Below are 26,952 nucleotides of genomic sequence, written 5' to 3'. Positions count from 1 at the left end.
TGAAGTGCAACTAGATTCTAGCTCCTTTGAACTCTGGGATGCCTCACAATGTGTCCCACTGAGGATAAATGAACGCTAGACTCACAATTAAGCATTTGATGGTAAGAGATGATTAGTAATTATGACGGTAATGGTAACCGCTAACACTGACTGTGTACTGACGACGTGTTGGGCACTGTGCTAAGCATATCATGCACAACATTTCATCTGACCATCAGGAAAACACTCGGAGGACAGAACGCTGACCATCCTCCAGTGCAAGAAGAGAGTCCATAAAGGGAGGTCCGCTAGTCATGCCCAACTCCTACTCTGGGATTATTCACAAAACAAAGCAAAATGTTCTGAATTAAATGTTCTCTCTCTTGGGCCATGATAGGCATCCATGAGCTACTCTACCTTTTCCTAATAAGCAGCAGGGCAAAGTTAGCACTAGGACTGAGGGATGCCAGCACCACTTTCTTGGGACTTTCTATTATTGCTGGCATGTTAGCCAATATGACTTAGAATAATGTGGGGATTATTTGTAGTATGGAATGGAAACCTTCCTCTTCTTTTCAAAGAGGATAGTGTACTTTGTTCAAATGTCCAGTATCTTGTCTCTTGTGATGACAGTTGGCCACATCTCCATCCCCAAATTCCAATGCTCTTTAGCATTTGGTACTTATTTCTTAAATGTGTATTCAGTCTGACTTAAAAAAATTCTATGAAATTTTCATTGTCTATTCACAACTTCCAGCAAGACTAAAAAGTTTTTTTTTTTTTTTTTTTACAGCTAATAAATTCCAGCTTAGAAAAGTTAAACTTCCACACTTTGGAATCTTACCAACATGTGGGAGAGGAGTATGCAAGATGGAACAGCCTTTTAACTTTTTTTTTTTTTTTTTGAGATGGAGTTTCGCTCTTGTTGCCCAGGCTGGAGTGCAATGGAGCGATCTCGGCTCACCGCAACCTCCACCTCCCGGGTACAAGTGATACTCCTGCCTCAGCCTCCCAAGTAGCTGGGATTACAGGCATGCACCACGATGCCTGGCTAATTTTGTATTTTTAGTACAGACGGGGTTTCTCCATGTTGGTCGGGCTAGTCTCAAACTCCCGACCTCAGGTCATCTGCCTGCCTCGGCCTCCCAAAGTGCTGGGATTACAGGCATGAGCCACTGCACTTGGCCTTTTAAACATATTTTTAAAAGCTAACCAGTGACAAAAACAGAACTGATGAACAAGAAGGGGCCCTCACTTTCCTGCAAAAAGATATGGCCTTTTAGTCTCCAAGATTTCAGTGCTTGGAGCTATATTTGGCCTGCCTCAACATTGGAAACAGCCAAGAGAAGTTTCTGTGCTCACTAAGAGAAGAGAGATGCACTAAACATCGTGTTCTTTTTAATGGTCCTGATTATATATATCGAAGTACTTAAAGTCAAGTTTTTGAAAGATGCTTGCTTTCTTCTGTTAATTAGTCTAAAATCTAATGTTGGAAGGAAGAATCATGGACAGTGTGTTCCACGCTCCCAAATTTATTAGCAAGGACAAAGCAGAAAGTTCTGAAGAGAGGGTGGGGAGAGAAACCCATCAGCCTTAATAAATGGGAGTAATACTTCTGTTCATAAATCGAGTTCAAAATAAACTATAAACCAGGATTTCTAAACCAATACATAAGAACATTTTTATAAACCACAATCCTTACATGAACCCTGGGTTTTAGATTAGCATCTCTCTGAGCTCGCCTAAAACTTGTATAAAGTAAATCACTGCAAATCCAAATCAAAAAAGTTTTATTTTTCAAACTATTGATTGTTCAGGTAGAACATAGATATATATATATATATATATAATAACAAGACATAATCCCTATTAAATGAGGAGGTCTCCATTTACCAGCAGGAAGAGGTACTTTCAGATGGATGGAATTATATCTCAGACAACTTCTCAGTGCTAAGGGTGATTCTGCAAGTTTAATTTACGGTCCTGTAATGTAAGGCTCTATGAGCAACATGATTAGTGTCCTACAAAATGGCTCAGTTTAACTTAACCCATCACAGAAGTGCCTTCACATTCTGATCACTCTAGACCCAAACTTAAAGAAGTATAAGAAAGGAAAAGAAAACAGAATCACAAGACCACCATCCATATGCACTGCTTTAAAAATGTGCTGAAATTCTGAGAAGCAAAGGTGTGTCTGGAAAAGAAGAATCCAGAGAACAGCTGGACCAAGTCTGTGGTAGGTGGTCATGGGGCCACCAGGAAACAGGTTTGAGGCATCTGTGCATCTGCACTGTATTTTGTATTGGGTTAAAAACTGGAAAAAAACAAAACAAAAGTTTAGGCAGCACTCATCCACTCTGGATAAAGAATAAATTCTCCATCTAACAGTGAGCTGGTGATAGGAATTATTTACAGATCATGTCATCTAAGCACCTGAAAAGATAAAAATATCATAGTAATTTTTATGAAGTTTACATTTTCAGAATTGCTTTGAAGCACATTTAGTGACTTAATGACATAAGCATTCCTTCAGCATTCCAGATAATAATAGAGGCATTGGAAATACAGGTGGAACCCTTTTTTTGTCTTCATCGTGCCACATTAATTTTGTAAATAATACCATAACTGTGACTTCAAACACAATAAATCTGATATTTCTGCCACTACAGCTTTTCAATGTTTTAGCTCTTGCTGTATACCACATATTAAACACACCTCTATCACAGACACACAGTTATACAATGTGTTATATATTATTACATATATTATGTTATATATTGATTCTACTGTAAGAATATCTAAGACTAGGGTGCCCAAGAAGGGCTGAAAGGGAATCACAGAAGATTCTGACACATTTACAGTTTTGGCCAGTCATGGTGGCTCATGCCTGTAGTTCTAGCACTTTGGGAGGTTGAGGTAGGAGGATTGCTTGAGGCCAGAAGTTTGAGACCAGACTGGATAACATAATGAGACTCATTTCTACATTAAAAAAAAAAAAAAAAAAAAAAGCCTGGCATGGTAATGCACGCCTGTAGTCCCAGCTACTTGGGAGGCTGTGGAGGGAGGATTGCTTGAGCCCAGGAGGTTGAGGCTGCAGTGAGCTGTGATCCTGCCGCTGCACTCCAGTCTGGGTGATAGAGCAAGACTCAGTTTCAAAAATAAAATAAAATAAAATTTAAGCCCATTTTAAGTGTGTGCTTGGTGTATTTGAGAATCTGTAAAAAAAAAAAAAAAAAAAAAAACACAAATACATATTTAACTGCTTGAGGGAAATGCCATTTTTTTTCTTAGCTCAAAAGGGATCAATATGGCATGGGATGCTTTTAGATGTATTTTTAACAGAATACAGCTAGAGGGATAAAATGCTAATTTTCTACGCGTTGAACCACAGAGGAATAAATGGTGCCTCATCAGACATGTCTCAGTGGCAGAACTGGGGAGTGGTGCCACCCTGGATGGGAGGCAGGGCACCAACAACCCCTCCCAGCCTGTGCCACCACCCTGATTGCCCAGCACCCCCGAGGGACAATGCAGAGGCAGGCAGCTGGAGGGACAGCTTAGCCTGGGTTCAAATCTGAAACACAGAAAGAGATAAGAGACAGACCGAATCCATCCCTGCTCCAACATTTGCTGCAAGGTAACCACAAGCAAATGTCGTCTTTATCTCTTAGGGCATTTGCTACAAAAGTGGAAACAGTAACAGCTACACCTCACAGGACTATTGTGAGAATTAAAAGACATATTGTGAATAAAATGCCTGGCGATAGCGCCCAGGGCATGCTTAAGGCTCAGTGAATAGAAACGATTCCCGTAAGTATCACTCTGATTTCTGGGCTTGTTCTCATTGGCAATCCCTAGGTTATTTCTTATCACCATGACCTTGCAAACCATATCATAAATATCCAGGCACTATGTGAGAAAAAAATACAACAATGTATACTTATTACACATTGTTGGTGAAAAAGGGTATATAATATTTAGCACAAAATAATTTTTTGAAAAAAAAGTCTACATATGTGGTTGGAAAAAAGTCTGAAAGGACATATACAGATTTGTAAACATGGTAGGTTGTGAGTGGTGTAACTCCAATCAACAGCTTTGTCTTTCCTTTTGCTTCTCTGTTTTTCTAATTTTTCTATAGCAAGCATACATTCCATAGTTATATAAAAATATGAGAAATCAAAATTTTCATACATACTAAAAAACAAAATCATAAGATACTGCTGCTAAAATATCAGAACGAGTACAAACACAATACCACCTCCAATGCAAAAGAACACGATGACGTAAAACAGCACTCAAAGGTCAAGCACAGCCAGAGGACTCTCATGGCAGAGAGAAAGTGAACTTGACCTTGGGCCCTAACCCAGCTTCTCCCCAGCCACGGCCCTCAGTGAGTCGTTTATCTTGGGCCTCAGCTTATGACCAATTGATGTAACCATTTTTGCACCAGTGGCAACACTTGCTAGGGATGACCAGTCCCTTCTCCTTGGAACACTCTGCCTTGGCTTCCAGGTCACTCCCTCCTGGCTTTTCCTTCCACCTCAGTGGTCCCTCCTTCTTGGTCTCCTTTACTGGTTCCCGTATCTTATCCAGTCTATTGTTTTAATGCCCACCATTCCCAAATGCCTATCTTCAGTCCTGACCTCTCTCCTGAACTCCAGAAGTGAATATCAAAAATTGCCCACTGGATGCTGGGCATGGTGGTATTCACCTATAGTTCCAGCTACTTAGGTGGCTGAGGTGGGCGGATCGCTTGAGGCCAGGGGTTTGAGGCTGTAGTGTACTATGATCGTGCCTCTGAAAAGCCACTGCACTCCAGCCTGGGAAGCAGAGCGAGATCCACCTCTAAAATATATTTTTTTAATTGCCCACTGAAGATTATCATTTGGCATCTAATAGGCATCGCAAACTTAACCTGGTCAAAACAGAGATCCTGATTTCCATCTTCCTCCAAAACTTCCTCCAGCCAGTCACCCTCATCTTAGCGAATGCCAACCAAATCCTTCCAGTTGTTCAGGTCAACCACTCTGGAGTCATCCTTGGTTTCTTTCTCTCATACCCAAACCAAACCTGTTGATCTTACCTCTAAAATCTACCCAGAACTCTACCACTTCCCACCACCTTCACAACTATCACCTGGACCAGGACCACCATCTTGTTACTGGACTATTGCAATCCCCTCTTAATCAGTCTCCCTGCTTCCACCCTTGTCCCCTCCAGTCTACTCGAGACACTGCAGCCCGAGTCACACTATTAAAGTACCCATTCATCCATCCTGTCACTCCTCTTCTCAAGGCCCCACTGGCTCCCCATCTCCCAGAGAGTAAATGCCTCAAGTGCAAACTGGCCTACATGGGTGCCCACCACGACCTTATCTCCCCCTGCCCTCTTTCTCACTCACTCCAGCCCCACTGGCCTCCCTGCAGTTCCTCCAGCACACCGGGCAGGCTCCCACCTCAGGGCCCCAGTCCGAGATGTTCCCTCTACTTGGAATGCTGTTCTCCCAGCTGGCCACCTTCCCACTTCCTGCAGGTCATTACTCAAATGTCTTCTCCCTGGGGCGACTCCCCGGCCACCCTAGGTAGTACTGTGACAACCCCACACTCCCCCTCTCCACTTTCCTTATCTTACTTTTCTCCATGGCAGTTTCATTTCCCAACATAACTTTTGTTTCACTCACTTCATTTATTTGTGGTCTGTCTCCCTACAGCTAACATATAAATTCCACAAAAACAGGATTTCTTTATTGTTTTGTTCCCAATTGTATCCTTTGTACCTAGGACAGGGCCTGGCAAATACTAGGCACTCAATAAATATTTACTGAATAAACAAATAGGATTTAACAACGTGCCCTTACATGTCTGAGTTATATACAAGCCCACAAAATAAGGAATGTAAACGTAACTACTTAATAATTTGTCACTTAGATAAACATGTGGATAGTGTTATTATTATCACTGTTGTATTGAAGATATGTCCCAGTTCTGCCAGATGTGGCCTTAGTCATGCTTGACCTGTGATTCCTCACCTCCCTCCTACTTTATTTATTTCAGCACCAAGGTTGGTAACTGAGAATCCCTACAACACTAGGATTCTGGAAAGTATTCGGTTCGAAGACCCACTCAATGTCTAACCCTATAAATAATTATCTGAATCTTCCCATTTTTGTCTTCCCATGGGGAAGGATAAGGGGAGATTAAAAGATTAAACGTCATCACTGAAGAGTGCAAACAGTGCCTATTCTTTCTTTACTGTGCATCAGAAATAGTATACCACTTAACCTAAGGCAGCTCAGGGTAGAAGACTCTGCCCTTGACTTTTGTTTGCCCTCACGAAACAACCATGTCTCACCCGAGGTGGATTTCTGTGTGACCTCTCAATAGACAATAGCTTGGGTTCAGCTCAGAGAGCTTCATCTGGAAACCAAGAGTATTTAAAATATGCTAGTAACTCTAGGAGATACAGAAAACTGCATGTTAGGTTATGACATGCCTGGATTTTTTTTTAGAGACACCAAACAGAAATGATACAGAGTTAAAAAAACAAACAAGAACTCTCCTCTAAATGCCAAAGTCTCTTAGCAAGTAGAAAACTCTACCTGAAGACAATTTTGCTGACCCATATTCCATCTTGGTTAGAAATGGTTGTTTGGAACTCTTCTCCGTAAGTTCAAAAGAACTATGGCCCTTTCGAGGTCAATAACAGTACCTTTTACTTACAAAACTAACATTTAGTTACCGCAGATAAACTGCAAAGCATTGTGAATCCTGGTGAGGAAGGTAATTAATCTAATTGAGCTGAACACATAACGGTTTTCGAGTGGATAAAACTGCACCTTGGGACACCTGAGCCCAGCAGCAATGCCTGCCCTATTTCAGGAATGCGCAGAGTTGACAGGAAGGCAGTTGCATTGAGTTCACCTTTTAGTTTGACAAAAGGATTTCCTTCGTCACACCCTAAGGCTCCTTTAGAAAGAAGCAACTTATAAAATTATATCCTGTTAAATACCCTAACATCAAAGTGGGAAACTGACCGATTTAAGACTTAATCAGCTTAATTGTAAGATTTTGCCTGTCAGCAACATACCAAGCTTGACTTGCTCCTCTCACCTCATTGCATTGAGTCTGTGTTACCGCAGACACAAGAGGAAGAGTCTACCAGAAAGAATTATACAAGCGGCTACAGAAAAAGCTTTCATTTCTCACTTTATGAAAGTGACTCGATGAGCACACAGCATCTCATCCTCATCAACCGTGGCTTCTTTCTTCATTAAAAGTAAACCAAACAAACAAAAAGCTATTTTGCATTTGGACTCTCTTCCAGGAGTAACAACATATTCCCAAGAAAAATGAGGTAGCATGGGAAACTGTTTTAAGGATGACACACCGGCGAGTTCACGATCCGTTCTGCTAGGATCCAATCCAAGCATATGTGGAGGTTTTCAGTAGGTAACAAGAATAAACTTCACTGTGAATGCTGTCTTACAGTTTACTTCAGCGTTTAAAATGCTTTATTTATGATAGTAAAACTAGAGAAGATAAATGAATCCATATCGGACCAAAGGATGACAAATAAATCCCCTAGTATTGTTGATATGGCATTTTTCCTTCCAAAGAGCAATGGCTTTTCTTTTCACTTGCTTTTGGTATTGGTTTAACTCCACATTGGGTTTGATATTTTCATCACACACAAGTCAGGAAATCTGGAGTTAATGTTCCAATAGCCACTCTCCCGACAACCTCTGACGCAGACATGCACCTGGCTTGCTGAGCAGCAACGTCCCAATTACCGCATGTCATCATTTCAATAAATAGAACTCAAGTGTTAAAAGACAACACCGAGTTCCAGGGAGACACAGGATCTGACACGTGTTAATACCTCATTATACATCCAACCCTTCTGCCAAGCAGAAGAAACACAGGATCACCTTCTAACGTAAACATTATAGGCCTTTCCTGCTATGGGGATCAAGTCCGGTATATTTTTCATTCACCACATGGTCATTTCCCTCCACTGTAAAGGAGATGCAGTGAATAAAAGCTATGTTAGGATAGCAATATGCTTGAGAATTTTAAACAAACCAGTGAGGCAGATCACTTACGGTTTTCATACCAAGCATACCTCTGAAGGCTGCATATAAATACTCCTTTCAGCTGTGAGCACCATGCACCCCGATATGAAATACTGTACTATATATATAAGCAAGAGACACAGCATTCCACTGACTTAGGAAACACAGGTTCAGACTTTTACACTTTCACCTTCCATGCAGGCCCCATGGTCTAGCGGACTAGCACAAGGCTGGAACTGGAGGAATCTGAGAGTTAGTTACAGGACTGCCATGGTTCCTCACAGATTTTGAGTTCAGGAAAATTATGTAAATTATACCTCAGTTCTTTATTTCTGGAAGAGGGAACAAAGTGACTACAAATTCATAATTGCAGCAGAAGCATCTAAACTTTGATGACTCAAGCTGCCAGCATCGAATTAATCTGCCACCTGATTCTCCCAGTTTTACAGGTGTGCTTTATATTTGTCCCTCAAACCCCAACCAATCCACAAACATCCCACTAGGGTACGTTTCCAGCACTTAGTGAGTTAAGTATCTTGAAGGTATTTCGCATCATGGGCAGAGTTTTACAACCAGTCTCTTGAAGCACTTTTGTGTATTTCAAAAACCATGACCTACTACAGAAATGTTAGCCCATATAGTAGCTGAGGCAGGTCACCTGTGGAGAATACAACCAGGAACAGTGTCCACCTTGGTATCAGATGTACTTTACTAAAGTGCTTTGGGGGGCTGAGAATGTTCTTGGTACCTGTACTCACTGTGCTTCTCCCTCTAAATTGATGAAACCTAAACTGGAGATGTGTTTCATGACGTACAGCATGAAACAGCCAGGAATATAGGGATCTAGTGTCTCCACTGGCTTCAACTTCTCAAGCCAAAAATTACACTGTAGCTATCTAAGCCAGAGGCCACCATGGCAGACCAACAGGAACAAGGCAAAATTAAGTGAACTTGGTCAACCCAAGGCACATACACAAAATGAGGACATGAGGACCTCACAGGTTACAACATTATCAGAACAAAATGCCATTCAATAGTTGGTCAAAGGAAAGAATACACAGAGACACCATTCCCGTTGTTAGACACACATATCTAATGTAGTTTACTGCCAGAGAATGCATATGGAGTTCCACTTTACAGATCCTATGATGGACCTAAAGCATTTTCACAGAGATGACTTATTAAAACTAAAATAAATGGTGGCCTACAAATGAAACCAGAGACATAAGCATAAAGGCTTAGATCCAGCACCACACCCAGGCACGCCTCACTTCCCTGAGCTCAGAAGGCATTTGCTCCATCAGGGCTAAAACAATGAACTCCCAGGTCCCAGAGGCCCACTGATCAGACCTGGGGGGTGGGCTGCAGTAACTCTCTTCTTCAGAGGACAGGCTTTTCCAGATGGCAGTGTGACAATACAACCTCAATTCTGCAACTGGTTCTCTGCACTATCTTTACTGTACCCACTGATTCACTCAACAAGTATTTCCTCAGCCCTTGCTCTGCCAGGCACTGGACTTGGCATTACTTTTTCCTAGTCGAGACAGTCATATCCAGGCCCAGTTAATGCCCTGATTGGATTAACCTTCCAACCTCTCTTCACGCTTACCTTTCCAGCAATGCCAAATTCATTCAGTCCCCAAGGTCACTGGCATCCTAGTTTCAAATGAGGAGCCTCGTCATGGTGCTCCTATTATTACATTTTGGTGGCAGGATAGTCCCTGCCCTTGGTTTCCAAGCTGATCTCTCTATAATCAAAACAACTCATGTTGTCTTTACTCTTCCCTGCCAGTTCTCTCTGCTCCTCTAACATTCACTTGCTCAGTTTCTCATGGATCTGATCATCCCATGAGACAGCCTGATCAAGCAGGGCCTGTCCTCTGTGGAGAAAATGAAACCCTTGTGCACTGTTGGCAGGAATATAAACTGGTATAGCCACTATGGAAAAAACAGTACGAAGGTGCCTCAAAATATTAAAAACAGAACTACTGTGTGATCCAGCAACCCCACTTCTGGATAGATGCCCAAAGAACACAAAATCAGTATCTCAAAGAGATACCTGCACTCCCGTGTTCACTGACGCATTATTCTCAATAGCTAAGCCAGGGAAACAACCTAAGTGTCCATCGATGGATAAACAGATTTTAAAAATTGTGGTATTCATACACAATGGAAATTAGTCAGTCATAAAAAAAGGAAACCTTGCCATTTGCAATAACATGAATGAACCTCGAGGGCATTATTCTAAATGAAAAAGTCAGACACAGAAAGACAAGTACTGTATGATCTCACTCATATGTGGGAACTAAGAAAGTCGAACTCATAGAAACAGAGGGTAGAATTAGAATGGTGGTTGCCAGGGGCTGGGGCTGGATGGCTGGAGGAGGAATAGGAAGCCATTAGCTAAAGGATATAAACTTTCAGTTATAAGATGAATAATTCTGGGGATGTAATTAATAGCACAGTAACTATAGTTAACAATACTGTTTTATATACTTGAAAGCTGGTGAGAGGGCTGGTCTTCAATGTTTTCACCACACACACAAAGATAACTATGTGAGGTGATGGGTCAGTTAATTAGCTGGTTTCTGGTAATCATTCCACAATGTTGACATACATCAAAACATCACATTGTATATGGTAAATATATTCACTTTTAATTCATCAGTGATACCTCAATAAAGCGGGGAAAAATAAAATCGAAATTTAAAAAAATAATAATTTAAAAAACGCCTATCCTTTTCCTTATTCAGGCAACTGATATGCCACGTGCCTACATATTTCATCTGATAACCCATAAACGCTCTCTCAAGGTATATCAACCACCTGCCCAGGAAAAAACATCTGCAATAACAATAGCACTGAATACTGTAAAGCACTTCCAATTATACCATCTCAATCCATCCTCAACACTGTGAAATGGCTATTACTTAACTCATTTTACACACAAGGAAACTAAGGTTTGTACAAATTAACTAGTCCTAGACAATAGAGCTAGTGAATGGCTGAACTGGGACTCACTCTGTCAACAGGCTGCTAAATAAGGGTCCTTCCATCACCCACTCTGCCAACCCCTGTTCAGTATTAGCCATGAGAGACTGTGGGGATGGGGGGCACTCACCTTGCCTCATCTCCTGAAGGCCAAACTGGACCAACAAGTGAAGAGAGAATCAGCCAAGCCAAAAGAGACGGGCATATGAGGACTCAAATCCTAAACAGCCTAAGTGAATTTAAAAGACTAGTAGTATCCAATGAGAAGTTGTCAGAAAAGAACTCAGAATGAAGCTGCAAAGGTTACATTGCAAAGTACACTAGATTTTTTTTAAGGAACAGTTGCACATCACACACATTTATCAATAAGAAGGAAAACAATCATTTGACTCCTGAAGAGTTAAAATTTTAAAAGAAGACTGGTCAAGAGGAAAAGAATCAACTGAAAAGAATTATAATTAGAAAGTTTAGGCCGGGCATGGTGGCTCATACCTGTAATCCCAGCACTTTGGGAGGCCAAGGTGGGCAGATCACCTGAGGTCAGAAGTTCGAGAACAGCCTGGCCAACACAGTGAAACCCCATTTCTGATAAAAATACAAAAATTAGCTGGGTGTGGTGGTGTGTGCCTGTAATCTCAGCTACTTGGGAGGCTGAGGGAGGAGAATCACTTGAACCTGGGAGGCAGAGGTTGCAGTGAGCTGAGATCACTCCATTGCACTCCAGCCTGGGCGATAGAGCGAGACTCCATCAAAAAAAGAAAAAAGAGAGACAGAAAGAAAGAAAAGAAAAGAGAAGAAAAGAAAAGAGAAGAAAAAAGTTAGTTTAAAAACAAATAAGCAAAAAATCCAGGATTCTCAGACTAAGATGTTAGAGTTCAGTTACCAAGGTGTGAATGGGACGGTGCTTTCTGCCTCAGTGTCCTGAAGACTAAGACGTGGTGATGTGCCCACATGGCTGGCCACAGGGTAGCATGATATCTCAGTCACCTAAAATCACGCAACCCGGGAGCCTTGCCTGGGACGGACTTCTAATTCCATCCAAAAGTTTTGTTCTCCTCTTATTTTTGTGAAGATAGCAGTAAAAACTACCACTGGTAATACATTTAAAATTAAAAAGTAGGGTGGGGGAAAATGCTTGCAATCTGGTCAACAAGATGGACAAACGACCTTGATTTTCTGGCTTAGAGTTTCCTGAGGACTCTACTACAGTAGACAACTAGATCTGGCTGAAGAAAAGTAAGGAATTCATAGAAAATCTTGGTCTATTTTATGCTGGATACAAACTGAGCATCAAAGTATTCGTAGATAAAGGGATAGTCTGTTGTTTTCCTACTTAGCAAAGTAATGCTAATCCAGTTAAGTTCAATAAATACTTCTTGCAAATCTACCGTAGGCTTGCCTGCATCCTTGCCAAATCTGGTTATAGGCACAGAAGTAACAAACAGAAAATATTCATTTGCTTCCATGTTTCTACTTTCTGACCACTGGAGACATTTCTCTTTAGGGTTCTGTTTTATTTATTAAGGTTTTGTTACATTTTATTTATGTGTTTCTTGTTTATTAATTCATTTGGTGAGCTTTTTATTGAGGAAGAACATGCAATAAAGGATTTTCCTTCAGTTTTATGGTAAAATATAAAACTAGGCCTTTATAAAATATTATCGCTTTCTACCACATGACAGCTATGTCTTTGAATAAGTCACAATGCTTCTTTGAGGAGGTTCCTCAGTAAAAGGCGGATAATAAAATCTATGCTATTCATCTTAAAGTGGCTTTCTGAAGGCCAAATCAAATGATGAATCAAAAAGTGCTCTGTAAGTATTAGAGGATATTGTTACTTATTATTAGCATAGATACCTATGGATCAGAAAACCTAGTAACAACAACAGTGTATTCACCTTCAGGAGACTTCCCAGGGGTGTGTGTGTGCATGCAGCATGCATGCATGTGCATGTGCGTGTGTGTCACCAGCAGGAGAAGTAGGGTGGCTCTGTGCCTTGCAGCCAGGATGATCATTTCCCAGGTACAACTATATTTCTGCAAGCATCAGAGTTCAAGGAAGAAACAAGACTTGGGACAGCTGTCTATATGCCTGACCTAGAATTGTGTAGTATTACGGTGCTACACCAACATCTAATTTTTAATCATTCCAACTCTAGAGCTGTTTTTTCACTTTGCTCTTGTTTCCAGAGCTTGACTGGTGGCAAAGGATACTTGAAACGTCCCAAACCTATGATTTTATGATCATGAGGTGTCTTTGCCTCTCCCCTGCTGGTGACAGATACTTGGCTGTCCCAGAGTTACTCAGAACAAGTACCACTAGAAAAGAACTTTCTGAAGAAACCTTAGTGGCCTCCAAATTGGCAACGGAAAGAAACCAAAAGTTAGTGGAGGGGAAGTCACTGACATTAACAATGGAGGCCAGTTTCATTAGTTTCATTCACCGAAGCAAAACTTGGACCAGAAGACTCATTATTCAAACCAGATGCTGATTTTGTAACATCCATTTCAGTGATGAACTGTCTCCATTTTCTTTTTATTTTGAATATGCAATATTACAAAGCAGACAAATCACTACATTAATAAGAGCACACTTCATAAGTTTGTAAAGTTGGTTTTAAAAAGAACTGAGTGTAGAAAATCTGTTTTCAAAAGCTTATTGCCAAAAGCATTTTTTTAAATTTTTAAATCACGCGACAAAAGAAATGCTACAATTGGTTTAAGATCAGATCAATTATGGGCAGCAATGAAATTACCTTTTAATGATAATTAGCCCCAAATCTTGATTACTGTCAGCTTGAATTACCTGGTCATAAGGCATACAAAGTACTGTGTTCATCTGTCTCAAACAAGAATGAATGGTGGGCCTGCCCCAGGTTAGCAGTCAAATAAGATGGAAGGCAGGGGAGGAAGGGGAGCAAATGAGGCAAAGAAGGCTGACCGTACAGACCTCAAGTGCTTAAGAGAAAGCAAACATCATAAAAATTTGTATCAAGCACAAAATTCACTTTTAAAAACAGCCTGCTGATAAACTTCCTCTTAAAAATGATTATTCTATATCTCTTGTCAAAAGAATGACGAGGATCAGATCTCAACCCTAGAAAAAATAGTGAGCCTCTCCAGGCAGAAATTGAACCAGGTCGAGCTCAGGAGAATATGAAAGCAGAACAAGGGGAATGGAGCCTGGAAAGACGACCTGCACCTCTGGACATAATCTCGAAGGGGAAATGGGAACCCGCCTCCAGTTCAGGGCATTCAGAGGTGACACAGCCTTGTTTTGCAACGTCCAGGTTCGTTCTCAGAGTCCGGCCTGGTGAATCGGTATCCTACAAACAAGGCAGTGTAACTTCTGGGGGCCCAATTCTGTTGCTTTATGGAGACAGACTATAGTATTTAGAGATGGAAATGATCACCGGCCTCATTTTACAAACAGGACCAAGGAGGCAGAGTGAATCCTCATGGGACTAACTAATGGCAAAGCCAGTTCTCCAACCCACGTGTCCTGACTCCTTTACCCAGCTGCTCCTGTCCTCTCTCCCTGGGCTGGTGGTGAGGCTCCGAAGAACAGTTACTAACACTGCTGCTGAGGAGCGCTCACTCACCACAGTGTGCCCACTATGAAAGGACATGCTCCTCTCTGGCCTTGGGCGTTCTCACCTGGTTATTCAACACCAGATACCTGCAAAAGAGCATCTGTATTCATATTGGAGCTATAACTCCTATTTACCAAAACCTACTATGGACCAGGCACAGTGCTAGGCCCCTGCACTCATTCACCTCTTGTAATGCCTATAACTTAGGATGTGTTTAAGCCTCCTTTTACTCAATAATGAGGCTTAGAGATGTGAAGTAACTTGCGAAGTCCACACCACTAGGTAGTGACAGTCCTAGGTTCAAACTGGTTTTTCTAGCCACTGAAGATACTGTACTTTCTACTACACTACTAGCTCTCAAAATTTTGCTAAAGAAAGAGCTCCTCATTCAGCTGATTATGAGAGCTGCACAGGAAGCTTTACCTGATGAAAATAACCGGATCTCTATATATGAAATAAGTAGACTCTGAACAATGGTAAAAATGCTTCTAAAATCTTGGGGGGTAAACACAGGCCCTTTCAGTTTACTTTGCTAAAGAGAGAAGTTTCTTGCAAAATTCTAATTTTTCCTTCCAAAAATCTTTGCTCCACATATCGTGGGTATTGTTTATTATTCTTCATTTCTCTTTAGAACAAAAGCTTAACGCAACAGAAGAGAAGGACAATGGGAATATTAACAAGCAAGAATAACTTTCCATGGAGTTGGTAACCGAAGTAAGATCCCACAGACCAGACTGTGGAGAACTTCATTATTCCAGCTCACCGCCTCCTTGGAGCTGGCCATGCTCTACTGATGCTTTCACCTTCTGGCAACCACCTGCTACCTTTACCTTCTGCAAATGCAGGCACCTGGCCAGCCTGGATAATTCTGCTCTCTGAACAGAACACAGATAATTCCCACCTTCCAGTCTGAACACAGCCCTGAAAACTAGAACTCACTCGGGTTTGGTGCTGCTGACATCTCTGCAGTTTGTAATCTTCTGCTTGCAGGGAGGCTGGCTTGTTCAAAGCTAGAACACTCCAAAGAGGCCTATTCTTAACCAAGGAAGGCTGACAGGTTGGAGCCTGCTTTCCTCAATATATAGATTAGACAAACGGAAGCATCATCAAGGCAAATTGGGCATGGTGTACTCTCAACCAAATACAACCAACTTCTTTTTAGGGTTTTTTTCTTTCTTTCTACTTTTAGGGTTTATTTACTGGCAGTTTCAGGTCTGGAAATACAAAAAGGAACATGACATGGGTTCTGCCCTTGAAGTGCTCCCAGTCTGGTAAGGGAGACAATACCTTTCAGGGGACAACCGTGGTACTGAGGATGAGTGTGAGAATACAGAAGTCTACTAGATGCTATAACAAAATGGGACAGGGGAACTAGGGATGCCTCATCAAAAAAGGGGCCACGTGAATGGGGTTTATAGATGAGTAGGAATTTTCTGGGCAACAAAATGGAGGCGAAAGGACATTCCAAACAGAAAGAACAGTGTGTTCAGAGACTCAAATTTATCAAGAGGCCTGCAGTCCAGGGAGTAAAGAGAAGCAGCATTTGTATGTGGAGGGAAGTGGGGAATGGGTAAAGGAAGGATCTCAGAGACTATTTACAAAGGGTCTCTGTAGGCATGTAGGAGGCAAGAGGTTTTAAAGCAGTGAAATGACACATGTAGGTTTTGTTGTTGTTTTTAAGTAATTCTGGCAGACATGCTGACTGTGGATAGGAGGCTACATCAGGGCTGCACAAAAGAAGTAAAATGCCAACCACAGGGCCAAGCCACATATGTAATTTTAAATTTCCTAGCAGCCACATTTAAGGTAAGAAAAGACAAGTGAAATTAATTTAATAATATGCTTTAACCCCTCAAACCCAAACTACTATCTTTCACCATGTAATCAAGAGTTTTAAAATTATAAATGAGATAGCTTACATTCTTTTTTTCATACTAAGTCTTCTAAATCAGGCACAGTACAGCACATCTCAATTTAGACAAGCCACATTTCAAGTGCTCAAAAGCCAGATGTGGCCAGTGACTACCATAATGGACAGCACAACTGTAGATAAACCACTACAGCTAATATAAGACCCACTTAGGAGGCTGTAGTCAACAGTACCAACAAGAAATGATAAAGCTCTGGGAAGGTATTTCTGGCCCTTGGACATATGTTGAACTGGCACTGAAATACAGCTGTAAAGACATGTAACTTATTTTTTGTTTTGAATAGGTAATACTTTACAGGCTTCAAATATAAAAATAATACAACAGAGTACACAATGAAGAGTATTGCCCCCTGCCTCTTCCTGCTCACCACATCCTTATCCACGCTATCCCCCACCCACCCACTAAAAGTAACCACTTTTATTCAGCTCCTTTTGTTTGTTTATCCTTTCAATGTTTCTTCATGCGGATTCAAGCAGATATGACTATAGACTCATATTTTGTCTCCTTTCTACATCAAAGGGAGCATACTATATATGGTTCTATACTTTGGTGGGGTTTTTTTCCATTTAATAACATATCTTGGAGGTCTTTCCATATCAAAGTATGAAGAGTTTCCATGCTCTCTTTAAAATGCTGCACAATATTCCATTGTAAAGGTGGATCATAGTTTATTTAATCAGTCTTTCACCAGTGGATACTTGAATTGCTTCCAGTCTTTTCTATTATAAACAATGGTCTAATGAGACACCTACTCTATAGGTCACCACATATGTATTCAGATGTATCTGCAGGAGAAATTGCCAGAGCCAGACTGCTGGGTCAAAGGGTAATTGTATTTGTAATCTTGACAGATGAAAACTGGCCAAACTGGCCTTCATGAAGGTTATGCCATTCTGTACTCTCAGAAGTACAGTGCTGATGTTTCCACAATTGGTCAACAATGTCTAAGTGTCACACTGTAGAATTTTTGCCAATCTGATAAAGTTAAAAGTGCTACTTCAGCACAGTTTAAGTTTGTGATTCTCTTATTATGTGTAAGGCTGAAGATCTTTTGGTAGGTTTGAAAACAATGTATTTCTTTCTCTCTCTTTTTGTTTTTTTTTTTTTTTGAGACAGAGTCTCGCCCAGTCACCCAGGCTGGAGTGCAATGGTGCGATCTTGGCTCACTGCAACCTCCACCTCCCCGGTTCAAGCAATTCTCCTGCCTCAGCCTCTGAGTAGCTGGGATTACAGGCACGTGCCCCTATGCCCGGCTAATTTTTTGTATCTTTAGTAGAGACGGGGTTTCACCATGTTGGCCAGGCTGGTCTCAAACTCGAACTCCCGACCTTGTGATCCACCTACCTCAACCTCCCAAAGTGCTGGGATTACAGGCGTGAACCACCACATCCGGCCAAGACAACGTTTTTCTTATTCTGAGGATAATCTGTTCATATCCTTTGCCTAGGCTATTGGTATTCCAAGTCATTTTCTTTTTCTTTTTTCTTTTGAGACAGAGTCTCGCTCTGTTGCCCAAGCTGGAATGCAGTGGCGTGACCTCAGCTCACTGCAACCTCCACTTCCCAGGTTCAAGCGATTCTCCTGCCCCAGCCTCCCAAGTAGCTGGGATTACAGGCATGCACCACCACACCCAGCTAATTTTTGTATTGTTAGTAGAGACAGGGTTTTACCATGTTGTCCAGACTGGTCTCGAACTCCTGACCTCAGATGATCCACCCACCTTGGCCTTCAATGAATAAGAAAGTCATTTTCTTATTCATTTGTAGAAACTCTTTATATGGAGGTTAACTGTCCACTACAAATAGTTTCTTCTCTGATTGTCATTTGAATTTGCTTATGGCATTTTTTTAATCAGGTAAAAACACTTTATTTGAATTTAGTCAAATTTATCAATTTTTTTTAACGGCTGCTGGATTTTGAGTCATGGTTAAAAAGTCCTTCTTACTTCAAGGTTATAAAGGAATGTCTTGCAGTTTCTCAGCATTTTATGCAGATACAAATATATATTTGTATATTGAAATCCTTCTTAAAAATATCATTTTCACTTTTTTCGAACTGAGGTAGACTAGACATTTGCTGAATTGCCTTTCTGATTTCTCTTTCCTTTCTTTGTCATAACTCTGTTGAATATGACACTGGTCATCATATAAAATTAATTGATCAAGTTGGAGTTTATCTGAATGGTATGAGGCATGGAACCAACCTCACCTTTCTCCAGATAGCTACCCACTTGGCCCAATAAAAATCTCATCATTATCCCATGGAAAACACAATTTTAAATACTATTCTATTTGTGTGTAGACAGCAACCTAGATTTTTATAAACTCAATTCTCTAGTCTAGACACTACAGAGGTAAATACAACCTATGTTATTCAATTATTTATGGGAACTGCCAAGTTTCATGAAACTGCATTTATCACATCATCAACAATATCTTTTGAGCAGATGCTTGACTTGAAGAGATATACAGGCACAAACTGCAATTTAGAAGTTTACAACTGGGAGGTCGCTAAATTATTTTTCACAATTAATTTGTTTAAAAAGCAAGCAATATGACACAATTAAAGTCTGGCAAAACCCACAGAATTCTGGTTTACTCAAGTTTATTTTATATGAACACCAGTGTGTGCGGTATTCAAAAAAGATTACAACAAAAATAGGACACGGAACACAGGCAAATCTGAAAATGTCTGGTCCACCTCAGCTAGAAAAGTGGTAAATGACATTTCCTTGAGTGTTTCATAAGGATAAAAATATAAAATGCTTCATAAATGTGTGTGTCATCCTTGCATACGGGCCATGTTAATCTTTTCTGTATCTTTCCTATTTTTGCATATGTGCTGCCAAGAGGAGCACAAAAAGAATGTTTTTGGCCAGGCATGGTGGCTCACACCTGTAATGCCAGCACTTTGGGAGGCCGAGGCAGGTGGATCACAAGGTCAGGAGTTCAAGACCAGCCTGGCCAATATGGTGAAGCCCTGCCTCTACTAAAAATACAAAAATTAGCCGGGCATGGTGGTGGGCACCTGTAGTCCCAGCTACTCAGGAAGCTGAGGCAGGAGAATCGCTTGAACCCGGGAATTAGAGGTTGCAGTGGGCCAAGATTGCGCCAGGGCAACAAAGTGAGACTCTGTCTCAAAAGAAAAAAAAAAGAGTATTTTTTAACAAGGATCTAACGTTCCCAATTATTTCTATTTGAAAATTTCTCGTAAACTGGAATTTTTAAAGTAAAAATGTGAAAGCTACAGTATTCTATGGCAAATGACTTTGCATTTCATTACTAATTCTAATTTTCCATATTAACATTCTTCAAGTTTTTATTCAGTCCATAATGTACACATTACTCTGTCATTTGAGGTTGTGAGATTAGTTGTTGGAGATCTATTTCTAAAAGAGTTTTACACACACACACACACACACACACACACAGTCATGAGCAGCATATCCTTCAAAAACAGCAGAGGGCTCTGTTCCTGCAGAGGATGCTCATTCATTAGACACAAATTATAAAACTTTCACATAGCAGATGATCTTACCAGATAAATAGCTATGACAACAAAATGCCCCTACATAAGAAATAAAGGCAATGCTGGGGAAGAGAGCAGGGAGAATCCCTTGGAATGAAAGCTCCCTAGACATGAACAAAGTATGGCTCCTAAGACCTCTGTGCTGTTCAAAGAAACAGTTGAACTGGAAGCCAACAGCTCTGTGAACCAAGAGGCAGTGGCCATGCTGCTCCCCAGGCAGCCCCCGGTCTCCCTACCCACTCCCACCCTCAAGAAGCTCCTGCTTCCCATGGCAACCTGCAGACCATCACTCACAAACCTGATCTCCAGCCCTGAGAGGATGCTCCTGAATTTCAACCTTTTTTCGGCTTGCAAGTAAGTGCCTAATGGAGATGATTTGCCCTTATATCATACCTAAGTATCTAAAACTAACCATTAATACCCACTGCCCTTCCCCTCCAACAAAACCCTACTTTGTTTCCTCTATGCCAATCATATGATCCTTTTCCAACTTATCTGGACTCCTTAGCACCTCAGACTGCAGGCATCTTCTGACTCAACCTTCCCTTGACACCTACTATAACCATTCAGCAAGTCTGTTTTTGTGATGTCTCCATCCTGCCCGTCCTTTTTGTTTCCAATGCCACTCATCTATTTCAGACCCTCCTCATGACCCTGTGCCCACTTTATGAAATAATCTCTTAATTTGCTTCTTCATTCCTCCATTTACAATCGGCTCTCCACATGGCTGCCATGGACCTTTCCTAAATGGTACTTTCTCAAAAACCTTTCATGCTTCCCCCTACTACTTACATGACAGCCCCAAATTATGCCATTAATCATTTCATTAACTCAACAGATATTCACTGAATATGCACTATGTGCCAGACGCTAGTCTTGATATTTGGGACATATCAATTAACTGATAAAAACTCTTGCTCAATCTTGTCTTAACCCGTTTTCTCCTGCGCCTTACCCCACTAGTCCCCTACATAACTGTAAACATTACCTATACATGTATCTGTATCAGCAGTTATATTCTACTGTACTGATACATTCAGTGATGCCTAACAAGCCCCTACCATGTGTTAGATCCAGCAGTCAGCAAGACAGATGTAGTCTTTTCTGTTCCCTCTAACCCTGCCATCCTAAAATATGCAATCCAACCCCTCCAGCCTCCACAAAGACTCTCATAGGTACCCAAGCCCACATCAGGGGCCATTAATTCCTCTCTGTCTTGCAACAGCGCTTATCTTATCTTGTAAAAGTACTTAGGGTTTTCATTTGTTTGGTGGGTTTTTTTTTTTAATTAAGGTTTTCAGGGCTTTAATGAAACTCCCTAATTAGAGTAAAGGTCTTAGAGGATTGGATGCTTATTCTCTTTGCACTCCCTAGAATGCCATGATCACTGAACACTACAGCCAAAGGAAACTTCTAACCCCTGTTCATCACAGCCATATTATTGCTTGAGGAACTTGAGACACAGAGAAGCTAAACTGTAATATCAAATACTAAAAAGAAGTGAATAGAAATATGAAGGAAATCTAGCAGGCATCCTTCCCTTTGTCCCTAGGGGTAGAGGAAGGAAGATGTCTGAGCCACTAGTCACACACAGTTCTTTTTTTTGACAGAATCTCGCTCTGTTGCCAGGCTGGAGTGCAACGGCGCGATCTTGGCTCACCACAACCTCCGCCTCTTCAAGTGATTCTTCTGCCTCAGCCTCCCAAGTAGCTGGGATTTTCATTTAACTCTGGAATTCATGCAGGGACTCTCAAGCTGTCTGATGAATTGTTTGGAGCTTCTCCCCAGATGAGGCCTAACTAAGCTGGGAAGCCACCCCAAGTGGGAAATTTGCTCAGCTCTGCCCTGCTACTCTCTTTTCAATCCCCCACTCCGTGCATTTGCCTGGGACCTAGACGATGCTAATAAACTAAACCCTAAGCCCAGATAACCTACCAGAACTAAATCCTAGGCCCGGATATTACCCCCATGCCTTGAAATCCAGGGGTTCCACTGGGCATGGTGGCTCACACCTGTAATCCCAGCACTTTGGGAGGCCAAGGCGGGTGGATCACTTGAGGTCAGGAGTTCAAGACCAGCCTGGCCAACATGGCTAAACCCCATCTCCACTAAAAACACAAATATTAGCCATGCATGGTGGCACATGCCTGTAATCTCAGCTACTCGGAAGGCTGAGGCTGAAGAACCCTTTGAATCTGGGAGGCAGAGATTGCAGTGAGCCGAGATCGCACCACTGCACAACAGGAGACTGTCTCAAAAAAAAAAAAAAAAAAAGAAAGAAATGAAAAAAAAATCCGGAGGTTCCCTTATTCTGCCATATCAATGCTTTACCCTCCCCTCTGGCCAGTGAGCTGCCCCTGCTGGAAGCCAGAGAGCTCTCTAAGGGAGGTAGCTGTTACCCTCAGCTAGAGGTAGAATGGGACTACAATTAAAAGGATCTACAAGCGCAAAGTAAGAATAATCATATGAGACATTCAATTTGAAACAGGCTGGTAGAGTCCAGGAATCATCTACAAAGCTGTGAGATGTAGCATGGTGTATCCTGCTATAAGATTTTTAACATGAGCTCCATTTCTGTATCCATGTGATTTCCTCTCCACTATTCATATGACACTCAAGGGGGAAATGTGTGATCCTATTTTCATCCCACCCTTGTGCTCACTGAAATGACAATTGGTCCTCAATAATGTTTCCTGAATCCCCTAATAGTGAAAGTCAAATTTAACAGAGGCGTAGTTGCATACATGTGACCAATGTAGATAAGAATGTCTCATATGTTTGTACATGTCTCTGTGGGGCCTAGAAAAAGTGATAGTACTTAATTGGGCATAGATTATGAAGTCCATGTTGACCAAGTTAGACACCCTTCAGGTGTTGTTTTACACAGCTTTCCCATTATTCACCATAATCTGCACCCGCATTTTATAATCACCCTTCAATGTCCCAGTCTTTTGGTTTAGCTGAATCCCATAATCTTGGAAGCTGACAAAAGTTCTCTCCCAAGCTGCCATCACACCTAGAGGATAGTTTGGTGCCAATGTTCACACAGAAAGAAAAGTTTTCAAGATCAAAGAATATTCCTTGCATTTATGAAAATCTTTGAAGTGTACAGACTTTCTACCTAGCAGCAGCCAGCAAGTGGCCTTGTTTATTTCTGTTTAAATGAATTGTTAAAAGCAGGAGAAACATACCATTCTAAGCTCCAATTTTAAATCTTCTATCTGATTTTAGTTTCTTGGGGGAAAGAAATAAGAATTCACGTCTGAGCCAAAACCAAATACATACAAGTCCTGCCATCAGTGATACAGCTGCCAGAGAGTCTTCTCTAATGCACTCCCAAACTCATGTTTCAGTTTTTCCTCCCCTTCCTCCCCTGCAAACAGGACGGGCATCTTCCATCCAGTCCAGCCTCCCACCATGTCTGGAACATGCTCTGTAGCTCAGCTTATGTGAACATCTGAACCTTGTTTTCCACAACCCAGCCACCATGACCCAGGTCAGCCTAACAGTAACTGCTGACCCAGACCACAGGGCTGGAGCTCTTTCGGGCACCTCCTGGCTTGAGTTGAAATTGGTTCAGGCAACTAGGGTGAGGCTGGGGCACCAAGCAGGATTTAAGGGGTTCTCCAGGCCCAGATCTGTGGAGGAGGAGAAAACAGTGGCTGAGGAACCACCTGGGCCTGAGATGTCAATGCGGCCTGCCTTCCATCAATCCACCAGACCTGAACAGACGAAATATTAACGTATCATTGCTTGTAAGGTTAGGGCAATCCCGGAACACCAACCAACACCACTCAAGCAGGGACGCAGCACTCATGTGTTCATTCATTCATTCTCTATGTAATGAGCCCCTCCATAGTTATAGGGAGATACATCCTAATTTGGAAAATCTAGTGAGCCTCTAGTTAGCCAGAACGCAGACAGGTATAAAATTCCATTAACTGGAATGATGGGTTCCTTCACGTAAGTGACATTTCAGCCTCAATGAAATTCTCATTATTTCCTGAACACACCAAGATGCTGATATCCTATCTAAAGATGCCTCTCCCTCTTTTCTACCAGCAGCAATCAGTTCTATTTATCCTTAAAGACAAAGATGTCACCTCCCTGGGAAGTTCTTTCCAACTCCCTCAGCCTTCCCAGGAGACTTTCCAGCTACGTCACCCTGCATGCCCCACCCTCCCTCTCTCCTCTAGCTACACTGCCCTTTTCTTCATTGCTTCCATGTTAAGTTGCTTTCTGTCTCAGGGCCTGTGCACATGCAGTTTGCTCTTGAGAAATGTTCCTCCCTGTACTCCGAATCATGACCACCCCCAGCACCTCAACCCCTACCACTCACCCCTTCATCGAAGTAAGTCTCATCTTCTTCAGATCTCAGTTCAACCAGCAAAGCCTTCCCTAACCCCTCAACATTATTCACCCTCACAGCAGCCCATGCTTTTCCTTTCCTGCACTTATCAGAGCTGTACTGGTAGAACCGTGATATGACCTGATTAAAGTCTATTTCCCCACTAGACTGTAAGCTCCGTAAGAGTAGGGACCATGACTATTTTTATCTATCATTGCAACTCCAGTGACCAGCACAGTAGCACATAGTAGGCACTCAGGAAAGATAAGCTCAATGAATGAATGACCTTCTCTATAGCGTCTGTGTCATTATATTCTAATTGCCCATTGTGTGCTGGCCACAAAGCCTGGCCCCTGCCAGCCACGTCAAGAGGCAAACACTTTCCCAGAATTCATTTAAAAATGGAAATGGACATGTATCCCTATCACCTGTACCTTGTACATACACATCTATAGCAATGATGGAAGGAGGAAATAAGGGTCTTAAAATTCTGAGATTGATGACTCTACTAAGGTCAGGAAAAAGTGGCCATAGAACAGATCCAAAAAGGTAGAAATACTAACCAAAAATCAAGGGGGCAGGTAATATTACTGTTTCTGATCAATTCTAACCTAACCAGAAATGTCACAACCAAGAAACCCCATTTCCTGGCTCTTCTGTTGATGTTTCAGCTGTTTTGACTGCTGAGAAAGAACAAAACTGAGTGAACAGGAGACACAACGTGCCACATGCAGCATCTCAGTCAGTCCCTATTTGGGGCTGACTTGTGTCCTTCCAAAATTCATATATTACAGTCTTAACCCCCAGTGCCTCAGAAAGTAACTATTTGGAGATAGGGCCTTTAAAAAGGAAATTAAGTTAAAATGAGGCCATTAAGGTGGGCCCTAATCCAATCTGATTAATAAGAGGAGATCAGGACACACAGAGAGACCCCAGGAGTGTGCACGCACAGAGGAAAGACCCCGTGAGGACACAGCGAGGGGGCGGCCATCTGCAAGCCATGCAGAGAGGCCTCAGAGGAGACCAACCCTGTCAGCACCTTGCTCCTGGACTTATAGTGTCCAAAGCTGTGAGAAAAATACATTTCTACCCTTAATGCCAACTGGCCTGTGATACTGTGTGCTGTGGCAGCCCAAGCGGTTCTCGAGAGAAAGGGAAGGAAGAGGTTCCAAGTATCCGCTGCCCACCCCACTCTTCACCATCCTGGGTGTCATCTTCTCCCCAGTGCCGTCCTTTCATCTTCATTTGACCAATAAGGACACTGAGGCTTAGGCCAAAGAGGGGGCTGAGCCAGAACTTGACTGCAGGGCCATGTGCTTCCAAAGTCTATGTCCTTTGCACTTTACCTTCAGTTCAAAAGACCAAAGTGGAGTATAAAATATGAAAGCAGATTCCATTTTGCTTTTCTTAGCCCTTAGAAAAGGAGGGAGATCACCATTATAACTAAGTTGAAGAATCAGACACATTTAAATAAAGTGACTGAAATGCTGTGGAACAGATGTGAATAGGAACTAATTTTGCTTTTTAATGAGCATTTTGATCAGATCAATACCACAAAATGCTAAACTGTACAATGCCATTACTGTTTAAATGCAACTACCCAGTTGACTGGCTCAAAGAGGCATTACAGTAGCTAAGAAATGTACTTTCTCTTTATAAGAGCAGGGTCTATTATGTAAAATAAAGTCATAAAAATTTTAATCGCACTGCATAAAGGACAGAACCTGATCTAGCCTACAAACCATGGAAAGCAGAGAAAAATAAAATGCAGCTGAATGCTTAATCAGCTGTCTGTCACTTTCTGAATAGTGCCTAATATTCTAATTATTAGTCACCACACTGAGAAGGTACAATTATGGAACAGGGAAGATAGCTTTTTTTTTTTTGTTAACCCACAATTTGGAAGACCTTCACAAAAATATTATTTAAGACCCAAATAAGCTATAAAGGGAAAAAAATGATTAACGGTTAAAATTCAGTTTTCCCCCCAAAGCATTTTTTAAAAGCTTTGAAGTTGTATTGACAGATATGACTAACAATTGTAATCACAGAAATAAATGTAGTAAAACGATAATTTATCTGTCACAATTTACCGAGGGGGAAAAAGTGCAGCACAAGCAGCTGAATTGTGAAGTTAAATGAAAGCAAAGATAGAACCCGGTTTTTAATGAAATGTGGAGCATTATTAATTGGTTTCCTAGCAACAGCGGGGCTAAAATTACTTAACATGTCTGTTCAATCAGATGCAAATTTGAGTGTTATCCCTTAAATGTTGATTATAGTTGGTCTTTTCAGATGCAAATCCAATGTGTAAAGTGAATGTAAATGTTGACAATGCTGATACAAAAAATCCCCTGATTAACATCATTCTGGTGTTGAAAGCACTAGAGTTGAGGATATTCCCTTGGAAGGACTGCAAGCTGCCAGGGTTGCCCATCTTGTCTGGCATTTTCCTGTACCTGTCCTCCCTGTCCAACCTCACCACCACCCTCACTCAGTGCAAGCATG

The 26,952-nt window shown here is 41.6% G+C and overlaps 1 protein-coding gene and 1 non-coding gene across 2 annotated transcripts in view; both read right to left on the bottom strand.

Moving 5' to 3' along the window:
- JAZF1 (JAZF zinc finger 1) overlaps positions 1 to 26,952 on the bottom strand; it is a 354,333-nt gene that overhangs the window by 273,254 nt on the left and 54,127 nt on the right. The gene's annotated exons all lie outside the window — the stretch shown is intronic.
- Positions 19,319 to 19,425, bottom strand: LOC129490814 (U6 spliceosomal RNA). Its single transcript, XR_008660310.1, has one exon. It is a non-coding gene; the product is annotated as a U6 spliceosomal RNA (small nuclear RNA).

This window comes from Symphalangus syndactylus, chromosome 9, assembly GCF_028878055.3.
Source record: "Symphalangus syndactylus isolate Jambi chromosome 9, NHGRI_mSymSyn1-v2.1_pri, whole genome shotgun sequence".
NCBI classification, from domain to species: Eukaryota; Metazoa; Chordata; class Mammalia; order Primates; family Hylobatidae; genus Symphalangus; species Symphalangus syndactylus.
This window is presented reverse-complemented; position numbering and strand designations above follow the sequence as displayed.